This window comes from Pavona decussata, unplaced genomic scaffold (genome assembly GCF_977016875.1).
Source record: "Pavona decussata unplaced genomic scaffold, jaPavDecu1.1 SCAFFOLD_104, whole genome shotgun sequence".
In the NCBI taxonomy this organism is placed as follows: domain Eukaryota; kingdom Metazoa; phylum Cnidaria; class Anthozoa; order Scleractinia; family Agariciidae; genus Pavona; species Pavona decussata.
In genome coordinates this window covers 186,251-205,000 of record NW_028145518.1, presented here as the reverse complement: position 1 = coordinate 205,000, position 18,750 = coordinate 186,251, and the positions used below count along the sequence as shown (strand labels likewise).

The 18,750-nt window shown below is 38.2% G+C and overlaps 2 pseudogenes across 2 annotated transcripts in view; both read right to left on the bottom strand.

Annotated features, from left to right (window-relative positions):
* Nucleotides 1-3,307, bottom strand: part of LOC146471422 (uncharacterized) — a 6,350-nt pseudogene extending 3,043 nt beyond the window's left edge. The window contains exons 1-4 of the transcript XR_014866804.1: nucleotides 2,849-3,307; nucleotides 1,473-1,741; nucleotides 968-1,082; nucleotides 167-209 (exon numbers count right to left, since the gene is read on the bottom strand). The product of XR_014866804.1 is annotated as an uncharacterized LOC146471422 (transcript). The remainder of the gene's footprint in view (nucleotides 1-166; nucleotides 210-967; nucleotides 1,083-1,472; nucleotides 1,742-2,848) is intronic.
* A 2,781-nt stretch (nucleotides 3,308-6,088) lies between these two features.
* On the bottom strand, nucleotides 6,089-7,853 carry LOC146471421 (putative skeletal organic matrix protein 5; annotated as a pseudogene). Its single transcript, XR_014866806.1, has 4 exons — nucleotides 7,811-7,853; nucleotides 7,605-7,647; nucleotides 6,992-7,127; nucleotides 6,089-6,636 (listed from the first exon to the last, which is right to left on the bottom strand). The product of XR_014866806.1 is annotated as a putative skeletal organic matrix protein 5 (transcript).
* Between the last annotated feature and the right edge of the window lie 10,897 nt (nucleotides 7,854-18,750).

Below are 18,750 nucleotides of genomic sequence, written 5' to 3'. Positions count from 1 at the left end.
GAAACAACATTGTATACCTCTTTTAACATATCTTGAGATGTGCCATAATTGTATAACTGCTAAAATCGGCATAGAATGCAATAAAAGATGTTAAACGCTTCCGCATTTCCTGACTTATTGCTCCTGAGACAACAGTAACTGTTCTCTCCAGAATTTTTTGACTTACTTGTGGTTACTGTAAATTTCCTTGCACGAGACAAAGGACATTTCTGCCAAAAAGAAAGCGGTAGAAAAACGTTAGGAAACAAGCACAGAAAGAAAGGCAAAAAATACATTTGGAGCTAAAGATTTTCCTACTTGTTCTACACGGAAGAACAACCCTTCCCTTCTATATGCGCGGTCGTGACGCAAGCCTAGCCGACTCAGTTTATCGCCGACCACTCGAAGCGAGAGGGGCGCGCCAATCTTTCTCATAATGATCTACGCAAAATTTACCAGTCTTGACGGCGGGTTTCCCTTGAGAAATGGCATTTACGACAGCGCATACAGCTGTGTCACCATCGAGTTATGGATGCACTTGAGAGGTTTGCTAAGCACTCAAGCAGCTAGAGTTGCTCTCGACTACGCCTCGAGCGACTCTCACGCTTCTTTCGTGTTTAGCAATCTTCCGCATGCATCCATAACTTGATGGTCGCACGTTTACCATTTATTAATTTTCAATTGTTTTATGGTTATCAGCCTTCTTGTTACATCTTCATTATGCTTTTGTTATACTATTAAAATGTATATAAACTGTTTTAAAATTTTTCCGGAATTTAGAAATATTTTCAAGAATTTTAGAATTTTGGGGGGAAAATTCCAGCAATATTTTTTTTTCCATTTTGGGTAAATTTGTATCTAAGCCTTGTTAAGAGTCAAAGAGGATTGCTTGCTTAAAAGCAAATTGTTTGTGATTTAGTGAACTGTATGGTGATTTATTTAGATTTTTGTGTTCAAACAGACAAACAAAGTATGTTAAGATTCCTACTTTCCCCACAATGCGTTCCTTTGAATCCACCTGCACATACACAGCGATATCCTTTGTCAGTGAAACCTGTTTGACAAGTTGCATTGTTCTTGCAAGAATTCTTCAAACAAGCGTCCTAAAAAAGAAGGAGAATACATCCCTTATATTTCGATTTAGACATCACATAATTATTAAATTTGATTTATTGAAACTCCATTAAGGTCGGTGTATACTAGCGAACATGAATCGGGCACATTCCTCTTTGTGTGCACTGCAATATTTTTGTAGCGGCATGCAACATTGGACATTTTGGTTCACTAATTGTCTCCGCTTCATAGCGCAGTAACGCAAACAAGCGAAATTTTATGCAACATGTTCAGGGAAATTTCATAAAATTGACGACGTTAAACGAGAAAAACTGTTCCTGAACCCCATTGCAATTGTGCCCCGACCTTATCAGTAATATAATCGTTCAACTAAATTCAGCGCTTATACGAACACTTGAGTAACTCCAAAACTCAATTACCTTTGCTCCACGATAGAAAAAATCTTTTTCGTTCACCAGCTTGTCGTGTCTGGCACCTTCATGAGTAGCATTGTTCAGTTCACAGCGGTGTCTTCCATTGTGGCTCGCTTTTGTTTTTAAAAAGTTATAACTGACACAGTTGGGTTCCATGTAGCAGAGGGTACGGCACGAACCTTCCACGATGACATCAGCGGTATGTATAGTGTGATTTTTTAAACGTTTACCATCATAATTATAGTCTGGCATGAACTCCAGTTGGCGACAATCATCTGAGAAGTGGAGAGTTGACATTAAAATACAAATATGATGGAAAAAGTAAATATTAAAGCTCATATTGCTAGAAGAGACTTTATCATGGAAAGAAAACTAATTACGTGGCATACGATATAATGCACTCGTTTTACTTTTGCCTTTTGAGACAATGGTCGACCTGCTAAACCCAAATTCTGCTTTGGGCCGTTTAAATGAAAGGGAAGCTTTCAATCGACATCACTAAAGTTCTCCGTGCTAACTTTTCTACAAGATCAGCCAAAGGTAATTAGCATGTATCATTACTGTCAATGTCAGTAAGCCACCAGCGAGATTTTATGACATTCTACTCACGCTGTCGATGGTAGTCTTTCCTTTAGTTTTACAACCTTTACTACGAAGCTAATTTCTCATTCTACGTTAAAATGTCACGGGCTAACATAAGAAAATTATAAAATAACAACTGGTATTGAAAGCTAAGAAAGCTAACTACGTTTCTTAGCTAAGGTTTACGGACAACTGTTTTGGGCTTTTTGTTAAGGATTTCCTTTTTTTAACTAAAAAATACTTACATTATCACCTGCTAAAATTTAGAGCTGCCGCCCGCGGTAATTTGCAATTTGAGCCATGTAGGTTTTCATTTGGTACTAAGCTTTTTCTTCTATCATCCAGTTTGCTTTAGTTTCAAGTATAAGACTAGGATTTAGTTGGCCGTGTTGGCATTCAACCCTACCGGCGTCTACGTTTGCGGTGTAGAAACTTGTTGATGTTTACGCACGGAGATGGTAACACGCAGAACAAAACGTGATCATCAAGCGGAACTTCGTACACAAAAGTCTTGTTCGACAAATTGCCCTTTGCGAACACCCTATTTTTGGATCGCTATACCGATGATTCGTTGCAATTTTCAAGAAAAAAATTTACCTTAGTTAACGCAGAAGTAGTTTCTTCAAAATCCTGACTGTCGGCCTCGTTGTAAAAAGTTTTAGCTAACTTATTACAAGGATTGCAAGGTATTATTTATAAAGTTTCATTCAGTTTCAAAACCCATCGTTTAATCATCCATGCCATGATCACAATAAACCTTACTAGTGTTGAACAATGACTAACTAACGGAATGTACCAACCTTGTGAACTGCAGAATTGCCCGTGGATCCGCGGGAACAATTCGATTGTACTCCAAAGCATTAAAATAAATTTCATGATGGTACAAATACTGTTATACCCTCCGGCATAAAATCCCACTCCAGTGCTAAATTGCCCAACACCAGCTAATAAACTGTTTGTACAGGTGTAATAACTAGCAATCTCGTGTACTGGAGAATTGTGCGTGAATCTGGGGGAACAATTTGAGTGTGCTTCGCACCCTTTTAACGACAGTCTGGCATGGAACGTTTGTGTTTTCGTTCTTCCAATTAACAATAATTAATAATTAATTGCAAGTTCCTGTCTATATTGTTTTTCACGACTAGTCTTCTTTAGGGCCGCGGGTACAATGAAAGAAAACAACAGCTGCTAAAAATAGAAAAATAATTAAACGCAAGAGTAAAAATAAGTAGTCAATGGAGGGCTAGCATGAATGGATCAATTTGGTTTATTTATAGGTAAAGAGATCCCTCAGGAAAGGTTCCGTTGCAGTTTAATGTGATCTTTGTATTCATACAAACCAAAGAAAGAAGATTCTGCAGGTTTTATTTTTCCGAAAAAAAATCAATAACAACGTAAATATAATATTTTAAAGCGTTCTCTATTTAAAAGTTAAAAAAATGGTTAAAACGACCTTTCGATTGCCAGTCTGCAATCTTTGACAAGGGGTGAATAAAAAGCGTGATCATGAAATATATTCAGCTAAAAGTGTGAAAAAGAAAAATGACAGATTTATATTGTCTTTGCTGATGCAGGGTTTTTGTTACATGTCAAAATTTGAGACAAAAACATCTATGAGGAAGTTCTAAGGTTTTCAAAAACAATTGTCATTTAAATTACATGTGTATGTGATCCGCATAAAACCGAGTAGTGTGGTAGGGACCACTGTTTCTGAATTTTTGCCGTGGATTCTCATTCATTTGCGGTGGAATGAATTAACGTCGATGACGTCATAGATAGAAATGACGTAATTCGAAACAATGACATCATAACCTAAAAAAAAAGGATAATAACATCACCGGGGTGGAGGGGGTGAAGGTGCTGTCAACAGAAATTAAGACACCATTATCGAAAAATAGAATAATTGCATTCATGATTGGGGTGGAGGGGTTCATATGGTTCTTTTTCTATTGACGAGGTCGCGTAAAGATTTTGATTTGAGAAAGATGGTCCTGGAAACAGAATATCCAAGGATTATAGTAATTGAACTTAATCATATTAAATCACTTATCGTAAACACTCATGTTCTTCCTAGCCGGTTTCAAACAGCATAAATAGAAAAGTGAATGGTATGTTTACTGGTAAGAATTTTTTTAACTGTAACATCAGTTAGAATTAACATTATTTTAAAAGAGCATGACCTATAATAAATATGGCAGTTGTAAAAAAAAGATCTCTGCTTGAAGGGTAGGGGATTGTAAGCTAATAAACATTCAACAGAACTAAGGCTGGACGAATATCGATACCGAGGACTCGATATTATCGATACTGGTATCGGCTGTTTCGATACCGATAAGCTTGGCCGCACACGTGTCAAGTTGGACGAAAAGCGTCTACCCATTCTTTGCTGTGTTTGTGGTATACGAGTTAATGTCAAGCGAAACATCAAAACTAAAAGCACAGTTGGATTCATTGAATAGCTGTCTCAGTGCTAAACTGGACCACTTCAAATGACGAAGCATTGGTGCTTAAACACTAAATAGATGAACTTCAATTTCCCTAAAGGCGCCACCTTCTGCGTATACATGCAAACAATACTTGCAGACGTAAAATTGATTTCTATGAGGCAAGAAGCAAGAAATGATTAAGAATTTTCCAAAACAATTCAATTTCACAGGTCACATTTTAGAAAACAAATTAAATGTTTAAAAAAACAATATCTCTTTAAGATCCAATACTGACCAAAACCTTATTTCCCTTTACAATATCGCTACTTGATTAAACATACAGGTTACGAGAAAAGAGGATACGATCACTACAGATGAAATGCCTAGATGTTCAGACAAATTCCTAAAAAAAATAAAAAAAATAAAAATTCAACTTGAAACATGGTAACATTGTTGAAAATTTTTAGTTGTAGGAAGCATTCCAGTTGGCTATGTAACAAGCATGGCTGAGGAGTTGAACTCAGATCAACAATGAAACATAAACATTCTATTCATAATTTTTCTCGGCAGGTTGGCAGACAAATCTTGATCTAAACTAACCTCTTGCATATGTTAGGGCCGTGGATCACCAGCTTGTCTGAACTACAGTAGTTCCTGGAGGAAAGGAGGTTATTATTCAATCGTACGAAAACTGGTTGATAATATCAATTTCATGTCACGTGACTTAAAAATTAAACTTCAACGGTAATGTCTTCTGTGTAAAAATTTGTTTGCACATTTTTCTCTTTTATCAAGGCTCCTTTTGCCTAGTTCCTAGGCCTCTTTCTGTTTTTCATCTCGGTCAATCCGTTTCGGGTCACGTGGTCCGAGCCCTAGACAAAAATCAAAAACTGAGACTAATGTCTTAATTTTTTCTGGCGCGAAATTTTACGTTGAGCGGTTCGCGCCATGGCAGAAAAATCGGAGTTGGTGAGTTCGAACACATTTTCAACGCAAATGCTTCTATCGATAAGTGTCTTTCGAGTGCACAAGAGCAGTTAATTCATATTATTTTTGTAAAGGAAACAAATGGACCATACGGTACGGCTTAAGCTCCTCTAGAAAGCGCCTTTTCGACAAGCGAGTATCGAGCCGTAAAAGAGTAAACCGCTAGATTCATCGATAAGAAACAAGAGTAACATCTTACACACCCTAACAAGCGAGTTCAGAGTTTTCAGTTGACTATCGTGGGAAAGGGATCTGGATGGAAAATTAATTTGAGTGCACTGCGGATCATTGCGCAAGACAATGAAGTTTAAAAGATTGACTCACAAAAACTAACTTTTCTTGCGTTGGGAAAATACTTTGCTTATTCTCTTTTCTGTCAACACTCTTACCACTCAAGTCAGTCCCATCACCAATTTATTTCTTCTATAAAGAAACTAAATAACACCTTATCCTTGTTTCTTGGTGAAGTACAGAATAACATAACGAGTACAGATTTTTGTGTTGCGTTTGTTGTTTTTAAAACTGAAAAAGCTGTTTTCTTATCGAAGGATTACATTTCTTTGTGACAAAGTTCTGTTTTTAGTTCCTGCGCTCAGCAAGATTTGGGGCTCAACGAACACCCCTATCGAAACCTTAGCTACGCGCCTGTTCCTTGTGATTGTTATTGCACCAGAATGTAGCCCATGGCTTTGATGTGCTTATCTCCGTTATCTCCTCCATACATAGCTTCGTTTCCACACGTGTTGGAGTCGTCGTGCAACCCTCCAGTACCAAAACCGATTCTGGAATCAGGAGAATTGCAGTCATTTTGTTCATTAGCAACGATGCCGATTCTGGCTCTGGGGGAATCAGCATTGGGACCCACAATGTTGAACCCTTCTTTGTTACACATTGACTGCAAGGATGCAGAAGAACCGAGAAGCGACTTCCACGTGTTACGACCCAGTGAGGTGGCGCGGTAATTACCATCGGCGATCAGTGAGTACAGGGAGTTGGCGCGCTTGGTGATGACAATGAATTTTGTCTGATGTCCAAACTTCATACCGAGACAGATCTTGGAAAAGGATGTGTTCCAGTAGGTTGGTAGCTTTGTTTCATGATTGTCAAACAAGGTCTTTCCTCCTGTTTAAGTCGCTCTTGTTACTCCAGATTTTGGACTTGAAGTGAAACGTTGGCTGGGTGTAAATAAAGGAAAACATGTAGGAAAATTACAATAAGTTACCACATTCACATATCCACTTTTAAAAAACAACAGCTGGAAGCTAACTTTGATAAGTCTGCCTTGAAAGAATTCGGAGTGTCTAGAATCACTTTCATGACCTTTATTAGCATTTTCAAAGAATTTTGAGACAGCAGAATTTGAACGATTATATTTCCGGAGAGCGGATGGTCAAAATGTTAAATTGAGTGATCCAAGTATCTCGTACAGCTCCTGAAGGTACAAAGAACATAAACGTGATCTTCTTTTGTATATAAAGATTGATGTCCATATTCCTACATAAAGACAAACGGTTGGTTGTCACGTGATACCTTAATGCCATCAGTTTTCATGACCAGCGCCCATCCACCTCCTCCACATGCTCCAAGCCCATGGCGTGACATGTGACAGTACACAGGAACCTTTCCAGATGGCATTTAGAGTAAATAAGCTTCGTTTCCTTGGGACCTGGTAACAAGAAAATTGTATTCCTTTCTGCACTCACCTTAAGGTTTAAAAAAAATGTGGCAAAATTCCAATTTTTACTTAAATTTTTTAACGATTTTTCCTCAAATATCGGTCAGCATTCTTAATTCTACTGCGGCGTTAATGAATTTAGTTTTTCCCTCCTTCCTTTTTTACGTAGATATGGAGGGAATCTGCTTCCAAAGATGGCAAAGGTGCGAAACGCTCGCTTAAAAACATAAAAATCAAAACATTGTCAGGTTTTTGACTAAATGCAGCTCTGTTAAAAATTTCGCAATATCAGTATGAGCCGTGCATGAAAAAAACATTATATCCCTCCTTTAACATATTTTGAGTTGTGCCATTATTATATAACTGCTAAAATCGACATAGAATACAATAAAAGATGTTTAACGCTTCCGCATCTCCTGGGTTAATGCTCCTGAGACAACGGTTGTCTCCAAAATGTTTTTGACTTACTTGTGGTTATTGTAAATTTCCTTGCACGAGACAAAGGGCTTTCCTGCGAAAAAGAAAACGGTAGAAAAACGTTAAGACAAAAGCACAGGAACAACCCTTCCCTTTCATATGCGCGGTCGCGCCACAAGCCTAGCCGACCCAGTTCATCGCTGACTGTTCGAATTCCGCTTGGAGACTCGAAGCGAGAAGCGCGCGCCAATCTTTACCAGGCTTGACGGAGGGTTTTCCTTGAGAAATGGCATTTATGGCAGATGTGAGCTTATCAAACATGTTTCGCATGGTTGTTGTTGAAAAGTAGTAAGATTTCCTGTAACCCTATCCACCACTTGTATCTTGCCTTTTTCTTTCACGGAATTAAAAAAGTTGCTTTTTCTTTCAGGCAAATGTTGTACTTTTTCCACAATCATATGCTTTTGACTGAAGAGAAATCTGAATATTGAAAGACGGGGGGATTTTGAAAGCCAATTGACAAACGTTGACGTGCTTGACATATGACAGACTGGCAGATCCCGCGTGTTGCGAAAAATATCTGAAGGACAATAAACACAATAGCCTCCATTTGACTTTAAAGCTATGCTCAAATATTTTCCCTCGGGCATTATCTGTTCCTCGAAGCTCACAGTTTTCCTCGAGCTTCGCTCTCGGAAATCAGTAAGTTTTTTGGAACAGATAATGTCCGCGTACAAATATCTGAGCATATTTTTGCGCCAAATGCAGGCTATTGTAGTCAACTTTTTCACATAGTATCAGCCTTGCAGTTTGTGTTATTGTTTATATATATATATATTTTTGCTCGAACTCGCGCTGCTTAGCTCCGGCAAACAAATTAATTAAACTCGCTTCGCGAGGAACTATATTTGGTCTTCAGTTTAAGACAGTGGTAACTGTAGTGAGTTATCTTGGTAGTGTGATTGCTCCTCTGTTTTTGTCTAGCAATTTACGCTTTGAATATCCAAAACAAAAGAACGTAAATGGTGCTAGGGTCACACAAAGGCTATTAATTATGGTCAAGACAATGCTCACTATAAAATAACTATTTTGGTTATGTAACGATAGTAGAGCAATTGGAAGATCAAAACCAACAGAAGGTAACTTTAGTTAAACCCAAACAGGGTGCACGGGTTAAACCTTAGGAAACTAAGAACCGATGAAAATGTGTTCTTTGACATTTCTTTGCATGGAATACGTGCTGATTATTTTGTGCAAGAAACACATGGTTCATTTGGGCACAATTTTTGGAGGCTTTTTTGCCCCGTCGAATTTGGCGGCCTGGTGCCCTCAGTTCTGTTGGTGGTGAACCCATGCCATTGGCATTGCACTCTCCATTAGATGTTAAGTCCAGGAGCCATTGCATTCACCCTACTGGGGGGCAGCGGTGGGGGAAGAGAGGGGGGGAGGGGGGGGGGGGCTTCAGTGTCTCTTATAGAAAAGCGTTATCCCAGACCTACCTCCATCAGTTGTTAAGTCACAGTAGACTTTTAAAGGGTTGCCAGTTCTCTCGGGGTCGATCCAGTGCTATCCGTTTTTGTTGGAGATTCCAACGTCCCAGATGTGTTTGCATGACTGAGCGGAATGGTCTGGATGAGAACCGATGGCTACTGCAAGGCATTAGTGAACAAAGAAAATGATATCAGTGAGTGGTCAATAAATCCATATTCTCATCCGGCATTAAATTCTATTTAAATAGTGATTGTTATTTGCGCTTGCCTCGGGGAAACAAATACAAGTTTGATGATCGAACACGGCTCCAAAACCAACACTTACACCTTTCATAACAAAGGGAATGTTAAACCAAAAAAACTTTAGGCTAAGATCATGCAAACTGTACAGTTAAAAAAAAACGTTTTGAAAACGGTTTTTGTACTGTTTTATATTTCTTACATCGAAGCTGAAGATGTATGTAGCAGTTCTTCGCCTTTTGCTAGAACCTAACTACAACGTATGAGTACCAATGTTGAAGGCGCCTCGCGTACAAGCTGTCTACAGCTTCTTGTTCCTTTGTGTTTTCCTGAAGGTCTCAATTTACAATCTTACCACTTCACTTAGGGCTGCCTAATCTCGTACCAAAATCATCTCACTCTTCGGATACGAAGACAAACAACTGGGTACGAGATTAAGGGTTGCCAGGCAAGGATTTTTTTTGTTCAAGCCTAAACATTAAAAGTATAATGATTACCCGTCTTATAAATGTAGAAGTGTTACTCACCAGCGCATTTTTTCCCTGCGTATCCCTGGTGACAGTGGCCGCTACTTGCGGTCGACATCTCTCCATGGCGCTGTCGGCCACTGTCAATACAGGACACCTGTGTTGTGAGTGAATTGCAATATGTGAGACACTCCTGCAAATTGCATCGGGTTTCAAATATTTAACCGTAAAGCTAAATGAATAATCTGAAATATAGATTTTTGACGCCTATTTTGTTTATATAGGAGCGCGGAAGCCTTTAGACTGAAAACTGAGTAACTTACTGTTTACTGAAGTGAATTACGAACCTTTGCGTTATTGCAAATATCCAAACAAACTAAACTTTATCAATCACAAGATAATAGGCTAACAAAGTGTGTGAGGCTTCTTTAATATTTCCATTGGTTCCTAAGAAAATGGTCTGTACACTTTTTCGATGGTTGTCATCCGCTGAGACGCCAAAGGAAAAATATTGAGCATTTTGAAATTTTATAACATAGAAGACAAAATTACTGAATGCGGATTGGTCGAAACAGAGGGCGTTTGTTTCTTTGTTTTCCTTTCACCGAGGGCAAAATTACTCACTCTTAATTGGCCCAGCGACGGAAATACTTGCTCCTCATTGACTGAGCGCACCATTTCTACATTTAGTCGGGTTCTTTGTTTTCTTCTGCTGCAGCAACAACGAATTCTTTCAGATTCTTTTGAGTTCGACTATTTAAGCCGGATTGTTTGTGCTCTATTCGAGCACGATACACCCCCTAATCGAGCACAGTCATCAGAGGTCGATAAGTAACGGTGCTCGATATGAATGTAGAGCTCGATGAAGATAACCGAGCTCGACGGCGATTTCGAGCTCGAATAGACCTGTGCTCGGTATACCGCAAATGGAGTACGATATTGCGAGGTGGATTACAAATCGAGCTCGAGATGGTTCTCGTGCTCGATTATCATGATTCGAGCTCGGTTGCCCAGAAACAAAAAATGATCCACAAATACACACTCGCATTTAGCATTGATTATTGAAAGAGTTAAATAAAACGTACCCGTTCTTTCTATTCCTTCCTCTTTAATGCTGCACCACTAAGTTTCTACAAATGCCATACATTTGCTCAATCAGCAAAGGTTATTAATTGAATCCATTTTCTCACAGCACACGCATCCAAGACCATTGAGCATCCGTTCAAAAACATCTTTCAAAACTCCGGTGACGTGTCACGCAACCCCAAGTTCAACCTAACTATACCAGAAACTGTTTTAGAATTCACACACTGAGTAGCTGCAGATATCACCTATACTGCGTTTTCACACTGATTCTCCTACAGTTGACAAAAACGGAACATCGGAAATTACCTAATCAATTCATCTGGAACATTCCAGAACACTTACGTCATTGTCCAAACACTCTAGATTATTTTTCGAATCTAAATGTCTGTCATTTCCCGGAGTTAGCAATCAATGATGTAGTGTTACTAAAAACAGGTTTCCAGAACATCATGGGCTGCCTATATATGGGCTTTAATTGCTTAGCACTTTTTCAATCAGTTTTGTGAAGGAGATCAACCGAGGCACACAAAAATTCCAGGGTGATTATTCTCCGGCATCTTCAAAGTAATGTGTGAGTAATGGCTCTTTGCAGCTATAGTACGCTACTCAGTCAGACTACTCCTTGCGGACAATTTAGTAATTACCCTGGTCACTTTGAATGTGTCGCTCTCAAGGATTGTACGAAAGACATCACAGGGCACTTAGCGAGTCTTAAACTCAGTACCGATGAGGGCATAGGCTTGAACTGAAATGAAGTTGCTGTTACCTAGAGCTGGTAAGTACTTTTGTAATAGCACAAACATAAAGGCTTCCTGTGTTTGTTTTCCATCTCACTTGGTAGAGATAATGTAATCTAAGTTGCCAAAAAATGTTTTTAGGTGATTTTCACAGTGGAACAAAGGTATCATACCTTAAACATTTGCCCACGCCAAAGGGCCGACTTTGGCATCCGTTGCAGCATGTGTGTGAAGACCTGGGCCTAGATATTCCTCCCTCACCCTTCCACAAAAAGGCCCCATACCCGGCTCTTCTAGAGGACTTTACTAGCAAGTGCACGTGCGGTAGTAATCCAATAAGAACTGCAGGCCTGTAGCAAGGTTAAATCAACGAGGGGGTGGGGGCAAGCAAATTGGTTAAACAAAGCTACACCCCCCACCCCCGTCAGTCAAAAAACAGACCCGGTGGGGAGTTTAAGGTGCAACGAGAATATCAAAAGAAGGAGTAGATTTACTAAGCAAAACAATAACTTTGCAACTGCATCACACTTTCTGGTACATTTCTTTGCCATCACCGTACGCGGACTACCACGAGAAATTGCCTAATTTCACGTTTGAGTCTTTGAAGGAGGACGTAAAAAGACGACGACAAATTTTCCTTCCTCTTTTACTGATTACAGTGAACTTAGTAATCGGGCAGTAAGAATCCGTCCTCAGGAGAATTAGCCTAAAATGAAACTGAAATATATACGTTAAAATTTACACTTCCAAAAATTCTGGGGTGGGGGGAGGGGGGGGGGGGAAGGGGCTCAAGCCACCCTGCCACTCCCCTGCTATATGGATCTGGGGATGGGTATTATATTTTTTCAGAGTTTCGGGAGGATGGCCAATTTCTAAAAGAAAAGCGAAACCTCTTTAACCGCAAATTATGACAAGGAAAAAAAATCCTACATAGATTTAAAACGGATTTCTACGTAGCTGTCAGTTCAGGAGAAAAATTCTTACACAAAAAAATTATCTTACTTCCTTCCCCACTCAGAAATATAAAATCCAGTCTTGTCAACACTAGTCGTTTCGGATAGTATTTTGCTTGATTTAGTTTAAATGTAACTAAAGTTGAAGTAATTAAATAAGTATGGTTTCAGTACCTAACCCGATGGTTTGGTGTTGCGTGACATAGAAAGATTGCAATCTCGATTGCGGTTAACATGACCGCGTGACTATATTTATCCTACGTTTCCCGCTCAATGTCTTCAATTTCGCAGAAAAATTGAGTTGTTTGCATTAGCATCAAAGGCCACAATTATTTTGCACTATTCTCATCTATGTACTCATGTTTTTCTTTTCTTTTTTCGAGAAAACATAAACGCGGAATCTCACGCTTTGGATTTTGGCCTAATTCGAGTTAATTAGCTTCCATTTTGTCGATAATCTTGTGTTATTTGAGCCGAATACATTGCAAAAGTTCTCCGATTTTCTCAGAGGGAAGCGTTGCGAGTCCGAGCTTGAAACTTAGCATGGTGAATGTTTAATAACTATATGTTAAGGCTGTAAAGTAAAATTATCGAAAACTGAGGTACCAGGAACACTTTTGTGCCGTTAAATATTACCTATATTTCGCCGCTATTTTTAGCGCTCTACAAAGGTGGTTTTAAAGTGCTCGCTAGAATCACAAAATGGATAGATTTGAAAATGTTTAGTAGTGGACAATAAACAAGAATAGTTTTTCATAGTTTGTGTAAAGTTTGACTTCAACTGAAGTTATTTTAAGCATTTGGCAGTGCTTCGTCCGCGCACCTTATTTTGAACCTTCAGTTGGCCGAAAAACCGCACTTTGACCGCATTTTCAATTTTTTGCGAATCTCTTAAAATTAAAAAGTCGCTGGAACTTTTAAATATGATTTTTGAAAATAGCTCACCAAAGGGTATTTTTGGACCGAATATGAGCGATTCGCCAAATTGGTCGTTGACGGCGAATTCTCGATCCTTACAGGCAGCCGCTCTTAATTAGTCGCAATTAACTGCTCAACAAAATTAATATAGCATCTCTGTCACATTTTCTACTTCCAAGAAGAAACGAAGAAAACTAACTCCCAAAATTTATAGTTCCCAATGAAATGTTGTTTTGTAACGTCCGTCCTTAGTCATGGAAATCATGATGTTAATTGCAGTACGAGAATTGAATGTCGTCCCAGCATCGTTTACTTTAAGAAAACAATTAAAATAATTCGCGTTTGTTATGAGATGATACTATTGTAGGCAAGGCGCCGAGTTGGCTATAATCATCCCATATCAGTAAACAAGCGCTAGTGATTTTTTTTTTTTATATAAACTTACCAAGGAATTGTATTTCGATTCAATGATCCAGTTTTTACCAGCAAATCATATGGGTCTTATCACGGTTTCCGACGCCATTTTGACGAGTAGGCAAACAGGGTTGAAATGACAGTGTTTGTATTGAAATCCGATGTCATATAAATTTTATAAAACATCTTGGCACTAGGAAAAGGATTTTAAGGAAAAAAAATTGAAGGATGTAGCTGTGCCAGAAAGCGTCCAGTCGTGTTTTGAACTTCCCATACATTTCTCTGTATAGTGAACTAGCAGTGAACCGCTACTAAAAATCGTTCGCGGGAAAAAATACAGGGAAATGTATGGACAATTCAAAACACGACTGGACGCTTTCTGGCACAGCTATATTCCTCAAATTTTTTTTCTTAAAATCCTTTTCCTAGTGCCAAAAGTTTCCAATTCATGAATTTTTCAGAAGCGATGTTTTATGAAAATTGTTTGACACCCGATTTCCATACAAACACTGTTATTTCAAGCCTGTAAATAGCGTCGAAAACCGTGATAAGGCCTATTCTTTAACTACGAAAAGCCAAGATATTAAATATTGTTCTGTTTTGTTTATTAATGAGAACATATGCATAAAAATTTTACATTATTCGCATTTTTGTAGTATTCATGTGTTATTGTTTGTTTTTATCATTTTAGCGTGTGGTATGTCGTAATGTGCTGGTGTTTTAAATTATTTTTAGAGTTAGCACAGCATGTTAGAAAACTTAGTTAATGCAATATTGCCTAATTAAGAAATATCGTTTATCTGTTGTTTTTTATTTTGAAGAAAAAAGAAAATTGGTTTAGGTGTTTGCTAATTGTAGAAACCGTTGTCATGCATGTATGAAATCAAGCACCCTGGTGTGAAAAAGCGTGAGTGAAGGAGAAACAGCAGAATGGACCGTTGATAGCTTTGTAAAAGAAGAAAGAAGAGCGAAGGCGTCACACTGCTAAAACAGGTTAGCGGACATTTAGCCATATCCTCGGCAAAACCCATTTGTCGGTGGCAACTTCAGCCTAGTTGGACGGTGAAAGGACGCGAAGGAAGCAAAGAAAACGAGGTAACAAAGCGCTGTTGGACTGTAAGGAGAAAATGAAGTAAATCATTTACTCCTTTGAACATTTCTTTTTCTTAAAAACTAATTGAATAGTCTCTTTTTTGTGTTCTGTAAGTAATATTATTACTATTTTAATCTAGTTTCATATTGTAATTATTTTTACGCGACCCCACAAGCTCTGAGCTTTAAACCCTATCGTGTTTAAATAAATTAAGGATATGTATGGCATTGTATGTATATATATATATATGTATGTAAAAAAAGAAACAATACAATGATTGCTTCACTAAGTCGCAGGAGTGCCCGATGCAAAAACATGCAGAGCGAAATATAAATAAATTTTAGATAGAAAATGTAACACAGTCAAGATAGAAAATGTTAAGATAAGAAAATGTTACATTTTCTATCTTAAATTTATTTATTGATACGTATGTATGTAAATACTTGTATTCTGGGTAGAATGTGTTTCGTAGAGCGCTCAATTCGTTTGATTGAAGAGCAATCTATAATTCTTGACAGCCTGAACTTCTGTCAAGAATTAAATTGTATGTATGTATGTATGTATGTATGTATGTATGTATGTATGTATGTATGTATGTATGTATGTATGTATGTATGTATGTATGTATGTATGTATGTATGTATGTATGTATGTATGTATGTATGTATGTATGTATGAGTTGGAAAAAGGCGTGGACACAATATCAGCGGCTACTTTCTTCAGGTCCTTAAAAACTGTTACTCTTCAGTCAAGTTCACCATGGAAACAGAGAACAATTGTGTTTCCCTTAATTCACACCATCTCTTAAAGTCCAATCAGACTCAAATCTAGCCAAACCACTTGCGTAACGTTACAGAACTGTTTACGATGATAACCTTCAGCGAACTATTGCTGACAGTTTATTCTAACCATTTTGAACCTGAAAATGGTGTCATGATGACCACTCCGAGGCGTCGTTCGATTTATCGTTGATTTTTACCTGCTTATTTATTACTAAAACCTTTGCTTACATGGAATAAATTTTAGGTCGATAAATAGGTCAGTATATAACTAATAGGTAGATAGATAGTAAGCTATGTGCAAAAATATAACTTATGCACAATATGTATTCTTAAGTCTTATGGCAAGATATGAAAATTAAGGAAGTTTCAGAAGATTTGATGTCTTGTGGTAGCGCGTTCCATATTTTTCGAGCGCAAAAAGAGAAAGTAGGTTCAATACATACGTTACTGTCTTGACTGTCGGAACGTGAAGTGAACGAGTGAAGCTTACGGTTTGGTTGATATTTAGTAATAAGAGAGGTCATATAGCAAGAGCTTGTCCATTAAGAATTTTACAAGTTAAGAGCATTCATTACCTTAAAAACAATGCGTGCTTCAACCGGAAGCCAATGAAAATGTTTCAAGACTGAAGTTGTACGGTCAGATCGTCTTATCCACGAGATCAAGGCGTGCTGCAGAATTCTGAATGATTTGAAGTTTAACAGTTACACGCCTAGGTAAGCTACGGTAATGACTATTAGGGTAATTTAAACGGGACACAACAAATCAGTGCATTAATCAGCATTTTCAGGTGGCCTCTAGACAGCTATTTCCTCAGGCAAACAATTGATCGTAGTGGCAATGTAGCTCTCTTGCACGTAAGTGAGTGAGTGAGTGAGTGAGTGAGTGAGTAAGTAAGTAAAACCTTTATTTAGACACGATAAGTATTTAAGCTATGCAGCTTGTGGGGTCGTGTAAATAATATTAAAATACATAAACAATAACTGTAATAACATTGTAAAGTAAAATAAGACTTATGCCTTCTTATATGTATAAACATAACAGCAAAATTTACTATTTACAATAAACAAGTAATCAATAATTGATGGTATTGTATAAATGCTAAAATCATAGACCTAAAAACTCCTTTCAAGGGGGAGCTATCTTCTACAGAATAAATTAGAAAAGTCCATGTCTCTGACCAAAGTAAGTTTGTTAATCATCCTGGAGAAACTTTTCACGCTATTCGCTATACGACAATCAATTGGCAAATGATTCCAAAAAACTGGACCTCTATAAGATATAGAATGCTTTTTGATATTCGATTTAAAAGGTGGTATTTCCAACTTAAGACTGTTGCGTCACGTTGAAGTGATGATGGTGGCTAAGATTGAGTTCCTTGTCCACTATAATACTGCGGTTACACACTCGGTCCCACAGATGTACAATGGTATCACCAAGCAAAAAATCTCTAATGATCGGATGCCTGACAAAGCGAGAACTAAATTGAATACCTTCTGTTTTATCAGGATTGCACAGTAACTTATTGGGAGTGTTCCATGCCATAGCATGGTTTACACATCGTCGTTGGGTGATTGATGAATATGACTGATCATTAGATTTAATGGTAATGTATATTTGCGAGTCATCTCCACGTACTGTTCAGATTATAAGCGCAGACTATATCTTTTAAAGGAACCATGTAAAGAGTAAACAAAAGATATTTTAGTATAGACCGCTCACTCGATGTTGTGTTAACTATTATGACAGATTAAGACCGACCACTAAGGTAAGAGGAGAACCATTTGAACACATTATATAAAAATCCAAAGCAATTGCTGAGACTGTCCTTGAGAATAGTGTGATCGATGGTGTCGACAGCAGCTGACAGGTCCAACATTATAGAGACAACGTCTTGACGAAGATCAATGGTTTGGTACATCATTCATAACTCGAAAAAGGGCATATTTGGTGGAGTGATGTCTCTGATACGCTGATTGCATAGCAGACAATAAGTGGTTTGTCTCCAAGTAGAAATACGTTTGATCCGCAACTACCTTTTCAATACCTGCGGCCATTAAAGGAATATTTGCAACAGGTCGGCAATTTTTTAGAATATCTTTGTCAAGATCAGGTTTCTTCAAAACTCGACGCACTAAAGACTATTTAAGTACAGCTGGGAATACACCAGAGCATAAGGATTTATTAATAATGTCTGTTATAATCAGCGCAGTGACTTAGAAGATGAGTTGGCGTTGGATCAAGTGGACAAGATTTGTTGAAAGTACGTTGAAAGTGTTTTAATAATTTGCTGAGTCATAGTACAGCAAGTGTTCATGAACCCAGGAAACAAGTGAGGGCATCGTATGGGCTCGTTTGTGGCAGGGGGTGTGAAGCCTCCCAAGGTTCTCTCTAACTCGTAAAAACAGTACGATTCGATATCCTTTGTCATATATTAAATGTAATAGTCATCGAAATTTTCAACCAAGAAATGTAGCGAGTCATAAGTCGTCAAACCAAACAAAAAGTCCACAAAACTGGAAATCTTGAAGCGAACAAGCTCTCAACAATTTTTTAAAAATAGCTGAATAGTGCCTGCCTGCTCAAGTTTGGTTTTGTAGTAGTCCGACTCCCTCAGATATTCTACCATTCCGTTGTACCTGTTACGGGCTTCTGTAAGAGTTGCTTATGAGCAGGTGACGTTTTCCACGTTTCGCATAGCGCAAATCATGGTTGTACCCGGCAGCTTGTATTTCAACGTATTCAACTTGAACAAAAACGGCGAACTACCCAGGAACCAAGCTGGTAGGCGTGTCGTTTGAGTTCTACCTTAAATTTTGTCGTTTGACGTTGTTTTGCAAAGGACGGAAAACAAATGTACGAAAATTTAAAACGCACGTGCAGAGCGATGTTTTTTCCTCATTATTAGATCTATTGATTTGCGGCGTTTTCGCTGTGGTTATTTAAGTTCCCAAGTGTAGTGGTTATATCACGCCCGACTAGTTACCGGTTCCAGTCCCGCTCGGGGCAACATGTTT